The sequence below is a fragment of the Vicia villosa genome, linkage group LG2 (genome assembly GCF_029867415.1).
Source record: "Vicia villosa cultivar HV-30 ecotype Madison, WI linkage group LG2, Vvil1.0, whole genome shotgun sequence".
In the NCBI taxonomy this organism is placed as follows: domain Eukaryota; kingdom Viridiplantae; phylum Streptophyta; class Magnoliopsida; order Fabales; family Fabaceae; genus Vicia; species Vicia villosa.
Genome location: NC_081181.1, coordinates 152,109,721 through 152,122,457, shown reverse-complemented (window position 1 = coordinate 152,122,457; position 12,737 = coordinate 152,109,721).

Here is a 12,737-nt window from a genome sequence, read left to right as displayed (position 1 = left end):
CTTTGCTGCTTTGGTTTTCAGCTTCTGAAACTTTTCTTCTTGGTTCTTCAACTTCTGAGATATCAATATCAATATCTGCAAAATTCTCAAACTGCTTTGACTTTTCAAGACCAAGCTTATCATCAAACCTGATATTGATTGATTCTTCTACAATCAATGTTTCAGTATTGTATACTCTGTAGCCTTTAGAGCGTTCAGAATATCCAAGAAGGAAACATTTTTGTGCCTTAGAATCAAACTTACCAAGATGATCTTTAGTGTTCAGAATAAAACAAACACATCCAAAAGGATGAAAATATGAAATGTTGGGCTTTCTGTTCTTCCACAATTCATAAGGAGTCTTATTTAGAATAGGTCTTATAGAGATTCTATTCTGAATATAACATGCAGTGTTTATTGCTTCTGCCCAGAAGTGCTTAGCCATATTGGTTTCGTTGATCATGGTTCTGGCCATTTCTTGTAGAGTCCTATTCTTTCGTTCTACAACTCCATTTTATTGTGGAGTTCTAGGACAAGAGAAATCATGGGCAATACCATTTTCTTTGAAGAACTCCTCAAAGAATTTGTTCTCAAATTCACCACCATGATCACTTCTGACCTTTATGATTTTACACTCCTTCTCAGTTTGGGTCTGAGTGCAGAATTCAAAGAACACTGAATGAGACTCATCCTTGTGTTTCAAGAACTTTACCCATGTCCAGCGGCTATAATCATCAACGATGACTAATCCATATTTTTTCCCTTTGACAGATGCTGTTTTGACAGGGCCAAACAGATGAATGTGCAAAAGTTCTAACGGCCTTGAGGAAGAGACAACATTCTTAGACTTGAATGCAGGTTTGGAGAACTTGCCCTTCTGACATGCTTCACAAAGAGCATCTGATTTGTATTTCAGATTAGGGAGTCCTCTGACCAGATTTAGTTTGTTAATCTGAGAGATCTTTCTCAAACTAGCATGTGCTAATCTTCTGTGCCAGACCCATTGCTCCTCAGAAACAGACATAAGACAAGTCACCTTCTGATTCTTAAGATCCTGAAGATCTGTCTTATAAATGTTGTTCTTTCTCTTGCCTGTAAATAGGATTGAGCCATCCTTCTGACTTACAGCCTTGCAAGACTTTTGATTAAAGATTATGTCACTTAATTGACTTATGGACAATAAGTTATGAGCTAATCCATCTACTAGAAGAACATTAGAAATAGAAGGAGAGTTACCAGACTTTATAGTTCCTGAGCCAATAATTTTGCCCTTCTGATCTCCTCCAAACTTCACTTCTCCAGCAGATTTAAGCACCAGGTCTTGGAACATAGACCTTCTTCCTGTCATGTGTCGCGAGCACCAAGAGTCCAGGTACCATGACATGTTGTGCTTTTCCTTCTTTGCAGCCAAGGATATCTGCAATAGGAATAATCTTTTCCTTAGGTACCCACATCTTCTTGGGTCCTTTCTTGTTAGTTTTCCTCAAGTTCTGATTGAACTTGGGTTTAACATTATAGGAAATAGGAGGAACAGAATGATAGTTTGTGTTCTGAGTTCCATGATATTTCTTAGGTTTTGTCACATGCTTCTTGGTGTGTGTTATGTGAAAGCTTTGAGCATGTGATGTGTGCCTAATATCATGGGAGTGGCCAAATTTAAATTGGTTATACAGAGGCTTGTATGATATTTTCATATCATCCACAGATTCAAGCTTGTATGGGATTTCACCCTCATAACCAATGCCAGCTCTTTTGTTTCCTGACACAGCATATATCATAGAAGCAAGTTGACTTCTGCCAATACTTCTAGATAAAAACTTTCTGAAACTTAAGTCATATTCTTTCAGAATATTGTTCAGACTTGGAGTAGATTTTTCAGAGACAGAAGGAGATCCAGTATTTTTGGATAAATTTAAAACTTTTTCCTTCAGTTCAGAATTCTCCACTTCAAGCTTCTTAGTTTCAAATTCAAATAGCTTTTTCAGCTTCTTGTATTTGATACTAATCTGAGACTTGAGTTCCAGAAGTTCTGTTAGACTGGAAACTAACTCTTCTCTAGATAGTTCAAAAAATACCTCTTTAGAATCTGATTCTGATGTAGATTCTGATCCGTCATCCATTGTGGCCATTAGTGCCAGATTTGCCTGCTCATCTTCAGAGTCTGATTCTGATTCTGAATCATCCCATGTTGCCATAAGACCTTTCTTCTTATGAAATTTCTTCTTGGGATTTTCCTTCTGAAGTTTTGGGCACTCACTTTTGAAGTGTCCTGGCTCATTGCATTCATCGCACACGACCTTTTTCTTGTCATTTCTTCTGCCTCCAGAAGATTCTCCTCTTTCAGGCTTCTTTGAGCTTTTGAAGCTCCTGAACTTCCTTTGCTTGCTTTTCCAGAGTTGATTGACTCTTCTGGAAATCATGGACAGTTCATCTTCTTCTTCTTCTGATTCTGATTCTTCAGAATCTTCTTCTTCAGCCTGAAAAGCGTTAGTGCATTTTTTAAAATTAGATTTTAATGCAACAGACTTACCTTTCTTCTGAGGTTCATTTGCGTTAAGTTCAATCTCATGACTCCTCAGGGCACTGATCAGCTCTTCCAAAGAAACTTCATTCAGATTCTTCGCAATCTTGAATGCAGTTACCATTGGGCCCCATCTTCTGGGCAAGCTTCTGATGATCTTCTTTACATGATCAGCTTTGGTGTAGCCTTTGTCCAGAACTCTTAATCCAGCAGTCAGAGTTTGAAATCTTGAAAACATCTTCTCAATGTCTTCATCATCCTCCATCTTGAAGGCTTCGTACTTCTGGATTAGTGCAAGAGCTTTGGTCTCCTTAACTTGAGCATTTCCTTCATGAGTCATTTTCAAGGACTCATATATGTCATGGGCCGTTTCCCTGTTAGATATCTTCTCATACTCAGCATGAGAGATAGCATTCAGCAAAATAGTCCTGCATTTGTGATGATTTTTGAAATCTTTCTTTTGATCATCAGTCATTTCGCTTCTCGTGAGCCTTACACCAGTAGTTTTAACAGGATGTTTGTAACCATCCAACAGAAGATCCCATAGATCAGCATCCAGACCAAGAAAGTAACTTTCCAATTTATCTTTCCAATATTCAAAGTTTTCACCATCGAATATTGGTGGTCTAGTGTAACCATTGTTACCATTACCATTGTATTGCTCAGCTGAGCCAGATGTAGATGTAGATGAAGGTGGTGGAGTCTCAACCATCTTGACTTAATGTTTTTCTCTTCCTGAATCTTTTCTAAACACGGTTAAGTGCTTGCACCTTAGAACCGGCGCTCTGATGCCAATTGAAGGATAGAAAAACACTTAGAAAGGGGGGGTTTGAATAAGTGTAGTCTAAAAACTTGAACAGTAAAAACAAATTGCACAGTTATTTTTATCCTGGTTCGTTGTTAACTAAACTACTCCAGTCCACCCCCACGGAGTGATTTACCTCACCTGAGGATTTAATCCACTAATCACATGAGATTACAATGGTTTTCCACTTAGACAACTTCTAAGTCTTCTAGAGTCTTCTGATCACAACTTGATCACTCTAGGAACAACTGCTTAGAGACCTTCTAAGACTTCTCTAGAGTATACTGATCACAACCCGATCACTCTAGTCCTTTACAATTTAATGTAAACAAATTCTAAGAGTATTACAATTGCTTCTTAAAAGCGATAATCACAAACTGTGATATTTCTCTTACAGATTTAAGCTTAGACTCACTAAAGTATTACAACAGTAATGTAGTGAGGTTGATGAAGATGAAGTTTCTGAGCTTTGATTTGAACAGCGTTTCAGCAAGTTAATTATCAGCAGCTTCGGTAACTTTGCTTCTCATCAGAACTTCATATTTATAGGCGTTTGAGAAGATGACCGTTGGGAGCATTTAATGCTTTGCGTATTCCGTACAGCGTTGCATTTAATGTTTCACTGTTTTGTCAACTACCTCGAGCCTTACTTTTGCTGTGACTACTGACATTGCCTTTAATAGCTTCTAACGTTCCTTTTGTCAGTCAGTGTAGCCTGCCATCTAGTACTTGATTCTGATTTGTTCTTTGTAAATACTACATTGAATATCATCAGAGTACAAACAGCTTGGTGCAGAGCATCTTCTGATCTTCTGATCTTGATATGCTTCTGAGCGTGATTCCATGACTTCAGTGCTTCTGCTTCTGAACTCAAGTTCTTCTGATGCTTCTAATAGACCATGTTCTGATTATGCTTGACCATCTTCTGATGTTTTGCCAGACCATGTGCTGAAGTTGCATACTGAACCTTCTGAGTCAAAGCTTCTTAGCGCTGATTTGTGCATACTCTTTATATATTTCCTGAAAAGGAAATTGCATAGGATTAGAGTACCACATTATCTTGAGCAAAATTCATATACATTGTTATCATCAAAACTAAGATTATTGATCAGAACAATTCTTGTTCTAACAATTTTCAGAATTCATTTCTTACGTTCTTCAACCTTTACTCAAGATTTCTTGTGCATACTTTCACATTTTCCAAAACAGAAAAAATATTGAGCAATCTATTACTTAAGAATTGAGAATTATTGTCATTGGAAGGGAAGATCAATTTATTTGATACATCACTTAAAGTGATCACTATTATTCAAATCTCTATTCAAAAGGTTCTTATTATATTCATATCTTATTTTTCAGGATTGTTGAAAATAAGATTGTTATTGACTTGCTTTCTAGGATTGTTAGAATCGAGGGTTACTTGATTAAGGAGAGGATTATTCTCTTAATCATTTGGATTGATCAAGGAGGGGATTGTTCTCTTGATCATTTGTTAGTCAATCACAAGAGGATTGTTCTTGTGGATTGCATAAGCTATTGTAAGGTGCTTACATTAGTAAAAATCTCTTTCATGTTGAAAGGGGACTGGAGTACTCTCGGACTGTGAGGGGAACCAGTATATATCGCCGTGTCATTTATTTTTCTGCACTTTACATTATTCATAACATCATCATAACCAGAAAAATAATATCATCATCTCCAAACACCGTTAAAATTTTCAAAGTCCTAATTCACCCCCCTCTTAGGAGCACTCTCAAACTTAAAATTGACATCAGAGCAGGTTATAGGTAACCTGATCCTAAAAGATTCAGATGGCTTCCGCAAATCAAAATTCGATTTTTAGAGACGGTGGTAGCAACAACAAACCTCCATTGTTCAGTGGACAATACTTCTACTTTTGGAAAATTTGTATGAAGGCTCACTTAGAAGCACAAGGAGAAGAAGTATGGGAGGGTTTCCTAGAAGGTTCACATGTTCCTATAACTGTCGTCAATGGTGTTGGATCAGATAAACCTAAAGCCTCATGGGATGACAACGATAGAAAGAAGGTTTTTGCTGACAAAAAGGCTATCAATCTTCTTCAAGGAGCACTTAGCATGGACGCGTTTTTTCGTGTTTCGGCATGTACAACGGTTAAACAAATATGGGATACATTAGTAGAAACTCATGAAGGAACCATTGAAGTTAAGAGATCTCGATTAAATACTTTGAGTCAAGAATATGAATTATTTAGAATGCAGCCCGGAGAAATCATTCTTGAACTACAAAAGAGATTTGTTCACTTAATAAATCATCTAGACGCTCTTGGAAAGAAAATTTCTACCGAGGAACAAAACCTTAAAGTTCTAAGATCCTTAACCAGAGAGTGGCAACCAAAAGTAACGGCAATATCTGAGAAGAAGACTCTAACAAAAATGACTTCCGCAACATTGTTCGGAAAACTTCAAGAATACGAAACAGAACCCGGAAGACTTCAAAAGCATGAAAGTTTAGATTCAAAGTCCAAAGGCATTGCTTTGAAAGTAGATTCTATGACCGATGATCCACCGATAGAAGATGAAGATTTCATGATCCTTGTTAATAGACTTGGTAAGTTCTTTGGTAAAAATGATAAATCCTCTCATGTAAAGAGAAAGAAACGTTTCAGGAAAAATGAGACTTCCACTTCAACACAAGATGTCACATGCTATGAATGTGGTTGGCAAGGTCATATAAAACCAGATTGTCCTAAACTTTCCAAGAATGGTAGTGTCAAAGGCAAGAAGGACTTCAAAAATAAAAAGGCCTATTTTGCATGGGAAGACAATGAATTAAGTTCATCATCCGATTCAGATAGCGACGAAAGTGCAAATCTAGCATTGATGGTTTCACACCATTCCGATGATGAAAACGGCGAGGTTAGTACTGGTTTTTCCATTTATGATAATGATGTACAAGGTGCCATAAATGAACTATTAAATGAATGAAAAATGTTATATAGAACCATATCAGCACAAGAGAAACAAATCAAATCTCTTGAAAAAATTGATAGTATGTTGATAAAGTAGAACAAAAATCTACATGTAATAACTGTGAATCACTTTCCTTTCAAATTGTCCAATTAAAAAGAGTCCTTGAAAGATATGAAAAGGACAAATTGGTTTAGAGGGTATCCTTAGTCAACAAAGATATTGTTATGGTAAAAATGGACTTGGTTATTCAAAGTTCTCAAAACCAAGTTATAACAAAACCATTTTTATTAAGGCTAGTGACCAAACATCTCAAGAGAAAGTTATCAAACCTAAAGTGGTTTATCATCATCCTAAGAAACGATTCCATAAAAAGAAACCCTATGTTCCTAGATATAGAAGTAATTTTGTTCCTACATGTTTTTATTGTGGTATAAGTGGCCATACACCTAATGCTTGCTATGTTAGAAATTTTAGTGTGGCAAGTGGTCATTATGTGTGTGTTAAGAAAGGAACTAACTATGATGGACCCAAAGCACATTTGGTACCAAATCAAACTTAATTCTGTTTTGTTGATTTGCTTGAGGACCACCTAAAATCAATGGTGTTTTTGGCAAGTGGTGGTTCTAAGCATTTGATGAAAGATATAAGCGGATCTTCATATCTAGTACTAAAAGACCAAGGGTTATTTAATATTTGGGGAATACCTTAAAGGAAGAATTCTTGGCATTGGCAAAGTTGAAGTACTAACTTTCACATTCATTGAAGATGTACTTAATGTTGAAAGACTAAAGCATAATCGTCCAAGTATAAATTAACTTTGTGACAAACGCTTCAAAATCATGTTCACAAATGATGAATGTTTGATAAAGTCACTCATGAGGTAGAACTTAAAGGTATAAAAATAATTAATCTTTGCTTATGTTCTATGTTGAATGATTAATGCATGTTTATCATTTTATTATCTTTCACCCATATTTCCCTTCTTTTTGATAATGTCAAAGGGGGAGAAAGGTGTTATGTGTTATGCTTCTGTATTTCCTTGCTTAAACTTTTAAGGTACAAAAAATCCTACAAGATGATCAAGTCCAAATAATTATAAGCTTCACATACAAAGGGGGAGTTATACATCTTAGGGGGGAATCTTTTTCGAAAATTACAAAGCATCAATAGGATTGTTTGTCATCATCAAAAAGGGGGAGAATGTAAACTCAAACTTCTCAATGAAGGACTTTGTTTTGATGAAGACAAATCTCTTAGTGTCAAGAAGGCAAAAATGAAGTTCAAAGATAAAGCATCACGTTCAAATTCAAGCAATTACATGTCAAAGATAAAGCATAATGAATTAAGGCTTTGGATTCAAGCTATTGCATTTTAAGAAGGTATAATGATAATATTTACTTTTACTAAAGTCTTAGATGCTCAAGTAATCAAACTCTCATTGCATATATTATCCATGCCCATAACACAAAAGTCTTAGGCAAATTTATCAAGTTTTCCTATGTGCAATCGATTGCTGCGTTGGTGCAATCGATTGCTCTCTGAAGCTTTTTCAAAAATATAGCCTAAAAACACTTAGCCGAATTTTTGTCCTATTAGTGCAATCGATTGTTGTTTTGGTGCAATCGATTGCTTGCTGAAGCTTTTTCAAAAAATATAGATGTTGGCCCTTGTGCAATCAATTGTTGTTTTTGTGCAATCGATTGCACCCTGTACGAAATTGAAAAACCAGTAGCTTTTTAGACACCCTTTCACACACCACTTCATGGAACCATTTCATTTCAAATTGACAATTGTTCATGGTATTTCTTCATTCATTTGCCATGTTTCTAAAGGATGTTATGCACATATAAATACAAAGAATTTCAAATCACAAATTACCTCTTCCAATAAAAATCTTAGAAAATTTTCAGAATTCATTTCTTACATTCTTCAACCTTTACTCAAGATTTCTTATGCATACTTTCACATTATCCAAAACAGAAAAAATCTTGAGCAATCTATTACTTAAGAATTGAGAATTATTGTCATTGGAATGGAAGATCAATTCATTTGATACATCACTTAAAATGATCACTATTATTCAAATCTTTATTCAAAAGGTTCTTGTTATATTCATATCTTATTTTTCAGGATTGTTGAAAATAAGATTGTTATTGACTTGCTTTCTAGGATTGTTAGAAGAAGGGGTTACTTGATTAAGGAGAGGATTGTTCTCTTAATCATTTGGATTGATCAAGGAGAGGATTGTTCTCTTGATCATTTGTTAGTCAATCACAAGAGGATTGTTCTTGTGGATTGCATAGGCTATTGTAAGGTGCTTACATTAGTAAAAATCTCTTTCATGTTGAAAGGGGATTGGAGTACTCTCGGATTGTAAGGGGAACCAGTATATATCGCCGTGTCATTTATTTTTCTGCAATTTACATTATTCATAACATCATCATAACCAGAAAAAATAATATCATCAGCTCCAAACACCGTTAAAATGTTTAAAGTCCTAATTCACCCCCCTCTTAGGAGCACTCTCAAACTTACACCCCTGTGCGTTCGCACTGGTACTGGTATGGTACACACTAGGGGTGCTCAAAACCAAATCAACCCAATAGAAAACCGCAAACCAAACCAAACCAAACCGAAACCGCAAAAAACCGCATTTGGTTCGGATTAGTTTGGGTCATTTTTTAACAAAACCGCATGGTTTGGTTCGGTTCGGTTTGCGGTTTGTATTTTGTAAACCGTACCAAACTGAATCAAACCGCATTATGTTACAACCTAAAATTTACTTAACTCACATCCAACCCGAACTTAAACCTATTATACATTAGCCTTATGATTATGAATAGTTTTCTCATTCTTACACATATAATTTCAGTCCTGATCTTCTCAAATCTCTAATAACATTATCGCACCTTCTTTGCCACATACGTCTTCTCTCTTCTTCTGTAGTCTCTGTACTCTCTTATATTCTTTCTTTTTCAACTTCTCATTTTTATGTAAATGTTCTGTATTTCAGTTTCATTTTTATCGCACATCTTCTTATCTAATCTCTCAACTTTTTTTTTTCTTTTTCACCTTCACTAATCTTTCGTCTCTTCAATTTTTTGTTTCATTATAATAATTTTTATATTATTTTATGCTATTATTTTATGTTTAATATTCCACTTTTGCCTAATTTAATTTTTACATATTAAATGGAAATTGTTGTCAAAATATGACGAGTTTTGTTGTTATTTGATAGTGTATGAATGTCTAAATACAAAATTATATTGTCATATATATGTGTATGTATGGCTCAATAAAATATTTGTAAAAAACCGAACCAACTGAGCTGAACCAAATCGCATTAGTTTGGTTTGGTTTGGTTCAGATTTTTTTTAAAAGCCAACCGAACCAAACCAAACAGCATTATTTTTTCTCTTGCGGTTCGGATGATTTTTTTCGTCAAAACCGCTCAAACCGCACCGCGAGCACCCCTAGTACACACATTTGTTTTTAAAATATGATAAATTATTCTAACAAAAAAATTAAATTGTTCAACCAAAAAAGTTATTATTTTTAAAAGAGATAATAAATCAGTGTTTATAATTGTTTTTATATATATAAATATTTTAATCAATTATATATATATATATATATATATATTATAAATATTATTTTTATTTTGACATTATATAAAAAAATATTAGAACCAATAATAAACTTTTTTTTATTATTATTCAATATTTTGATTATTAACTTAATGTTTCTGTCATAATTGTTTTATTTTGGTGTTTTAAAAATATGATAAATTATGATTTGATCAATAATAAAAAAAATCCGTATATCATTTTTTATAATAATAAAATATTTAAAATAATATTTTAAATATAAATATTCAAATTAAATTTCATTTGAAATTTTTATAAAAAAATTTATTAATTTTTTTATACAAAATTATATAATATTATAAAAATGATTTTTAAAAAAAGAAAACAAATTGCCCTTAATATGAAACAAACAATTAATTAAAAATAAATTTAGTATTTTTGGATAAATAAGAGTGAAGGTCCATTTTAGTTCATCACAAAAACTGCAGAGGTCAGAATAGTCCCTGAGAAAAAAAAGTCTCTATTAAATCCCTTACAAAATTTAACCGAGTCATATTAGTCTCTCTTGAAAAAAATATTAGTAGAAGGACTAACATGACTCAGTTAAATTTTGTAAGGGATTTAATAGTAAATTTTTTTCTCATGGACTAATCTGACTTCTATAATTTTTGTGAGAGAATAAAATATCCTTCCCAACAGACAAGGGTAGGTTAGCAAATGATGTTTAAGCTAAAGAAAAAGATTAGAGGCGTGTCGTAGTACTTAGGGCTGATTTACGTAATCGGAAGGCAGCAGCATCATCCATCGTTTTCGTCCTACAAAGGAAGGAGAGGATCCAATTTCTAACTTTCATAATACCCCGTCTTCTAGTTTTTCAGTATTTTAAAGCTAAAAAATAGGTATTTGTATTTCTTTTTTTAATTCTCTTGGATTTTTCATCACTTGCATTCCACTTTCAAGTTCCAATGTGTTGAAAAGGGAAGAGAGATCAACAATATGGAACTCATTAGTTGAGTTTGCTTCTAATAGAAATCAATCAAGTGATCCAGCTTAGTTTGGGTTTTGGTGGCCATCTGTGGACTTAGAACAACATTGAGGTTGCTTTCATGTTGAAGTTGTTTACTCTTCGGAGGCTGCCATGGAGCCCCAATAGTTGTACTCGGGAAAAGGTTTGGTTTGACTAACTTTTGCATTATGTGCCTAATTTCTATACTCCCCACTTTTACTACTTCTAAGCATTAAGAGCCCATATAATTAATCTAGTATTATTCCAATATTATTTCTACAGCTTAATCACCAAATAATCAACTAATGACATGACAACTTAAATCAACATTTCACAATAGTTCACAACTTCGACAATTATTTTGAAAATATTTCATTAAATGATTAATTAAATATCGAACGTTACACAGTTGGGGGAATTTGGGAGGATACATATTAAAAGTTGTTTCGTACCGTTGTTCAGGTTTAACGTACAAAGACAATTTTAAATTCTCCTTTTTCTTGATAAATTTTCTTTTAAAGTATCTGCAGCTTCACGGATGGTTCGACTAAGATCGTCAGGCCTATACGCAGTTTCAAAGTACTTTTGAAACACTTGGATTTCTTTGATGTGAGTCGAAATACCTTTCTTGACTATTTCCCGCACAGAGGTGAAAGCTTTAGTAAGATGTTAATTAAACGCATGAACATAAAAAACTCTTTGGTGTAGTAATTGATCGGTCACCAATTTCACTTATACTCCGCAAATTATTTGGTAAAAATCGGTCATTTCGGTAACACTATGAATGGTTTGTTCTTTGTTTTAAGTAGTTATTTCATGTTTTGTTAATCTAATTGTTAGTGGTAAATTTTAGTAGAATAGTTACTTTTAATCACTTTATTGGTAGTTATTGGTTATTTCAGGTATAAGGAAGAATCGCCGAAAAAATGGGACGAGAACAGAAGAAAAAAAAGTCAAAAATGCAAAGAAAGTAGCTGACGCGGACGCCAGTGTCGTGGGACACGGCCATGTCAGCCAGAAAGAAGGAAAAAGAGTGCTGTTGGAAGAAGGCAGAGGCTGACACGGGCGCCAGTGCGTGGGACACGGCCGTGTCAGCTGGTACATGGAAAATAGGCTTTTTGAAGAGAAAACAGAGGCTGACACGGGCGCCAGTGTCGTGGGACACGGCCGTGTCAGCTGATGCGGCCAGAAATTGTTTTTTTTAGTTGTTTCATTATTTCAAGTCTCATTAAGGGTGTTCTCGACTTTTTACATGAATGGAATGTAACCTAACACTACTTAGACCTAGTTTGAGATTTTTTTGGATTATCTTGGATCATATTGAAGAGTTTTTACGGTGAAGAAGAGAAGCTAACAAGGGTTTCGGAGAACGGAGATTTTCAACGGCAATCGTAATTGAAGATCAAAGCCTTCCCTAATTTTTGTAATGTCTATCATCTTTATTTTCAATTCTTCGAATATTACTATGAGTAGCTAAACCCCCCATTGCTAGGGGGTGTCCCTGAATTGCCATTGTTATGAACCTTATTTTCATCAATTTATGTTATTGAAGTTTTATGAGTTTAATTTTATTGTGCAAAATTCTTAATGCCTTTTCTATCGGACAAATAGTTTTCGGATTCACGGTTGAGATTTAGGTCGGACAAACCAACTCAATGCAATTTGCACAATAATACTTCGGTAAAATTGCTTAGGAATGAGGATTTAACCGTAGTAAACGTTTAATTCTTGATATTCATTATTATAGCGCTTATTGTTATCTTTAATAGCTAAGGAATTAGGATTAAAGATAAACACCAAAGGTTTTCCGTTAAGGAATTAAGGAAAACAACTCTTGAGATTCGGTAGTAGCTCATTATAACTATATTTCATAAATTAGAGAATAAAG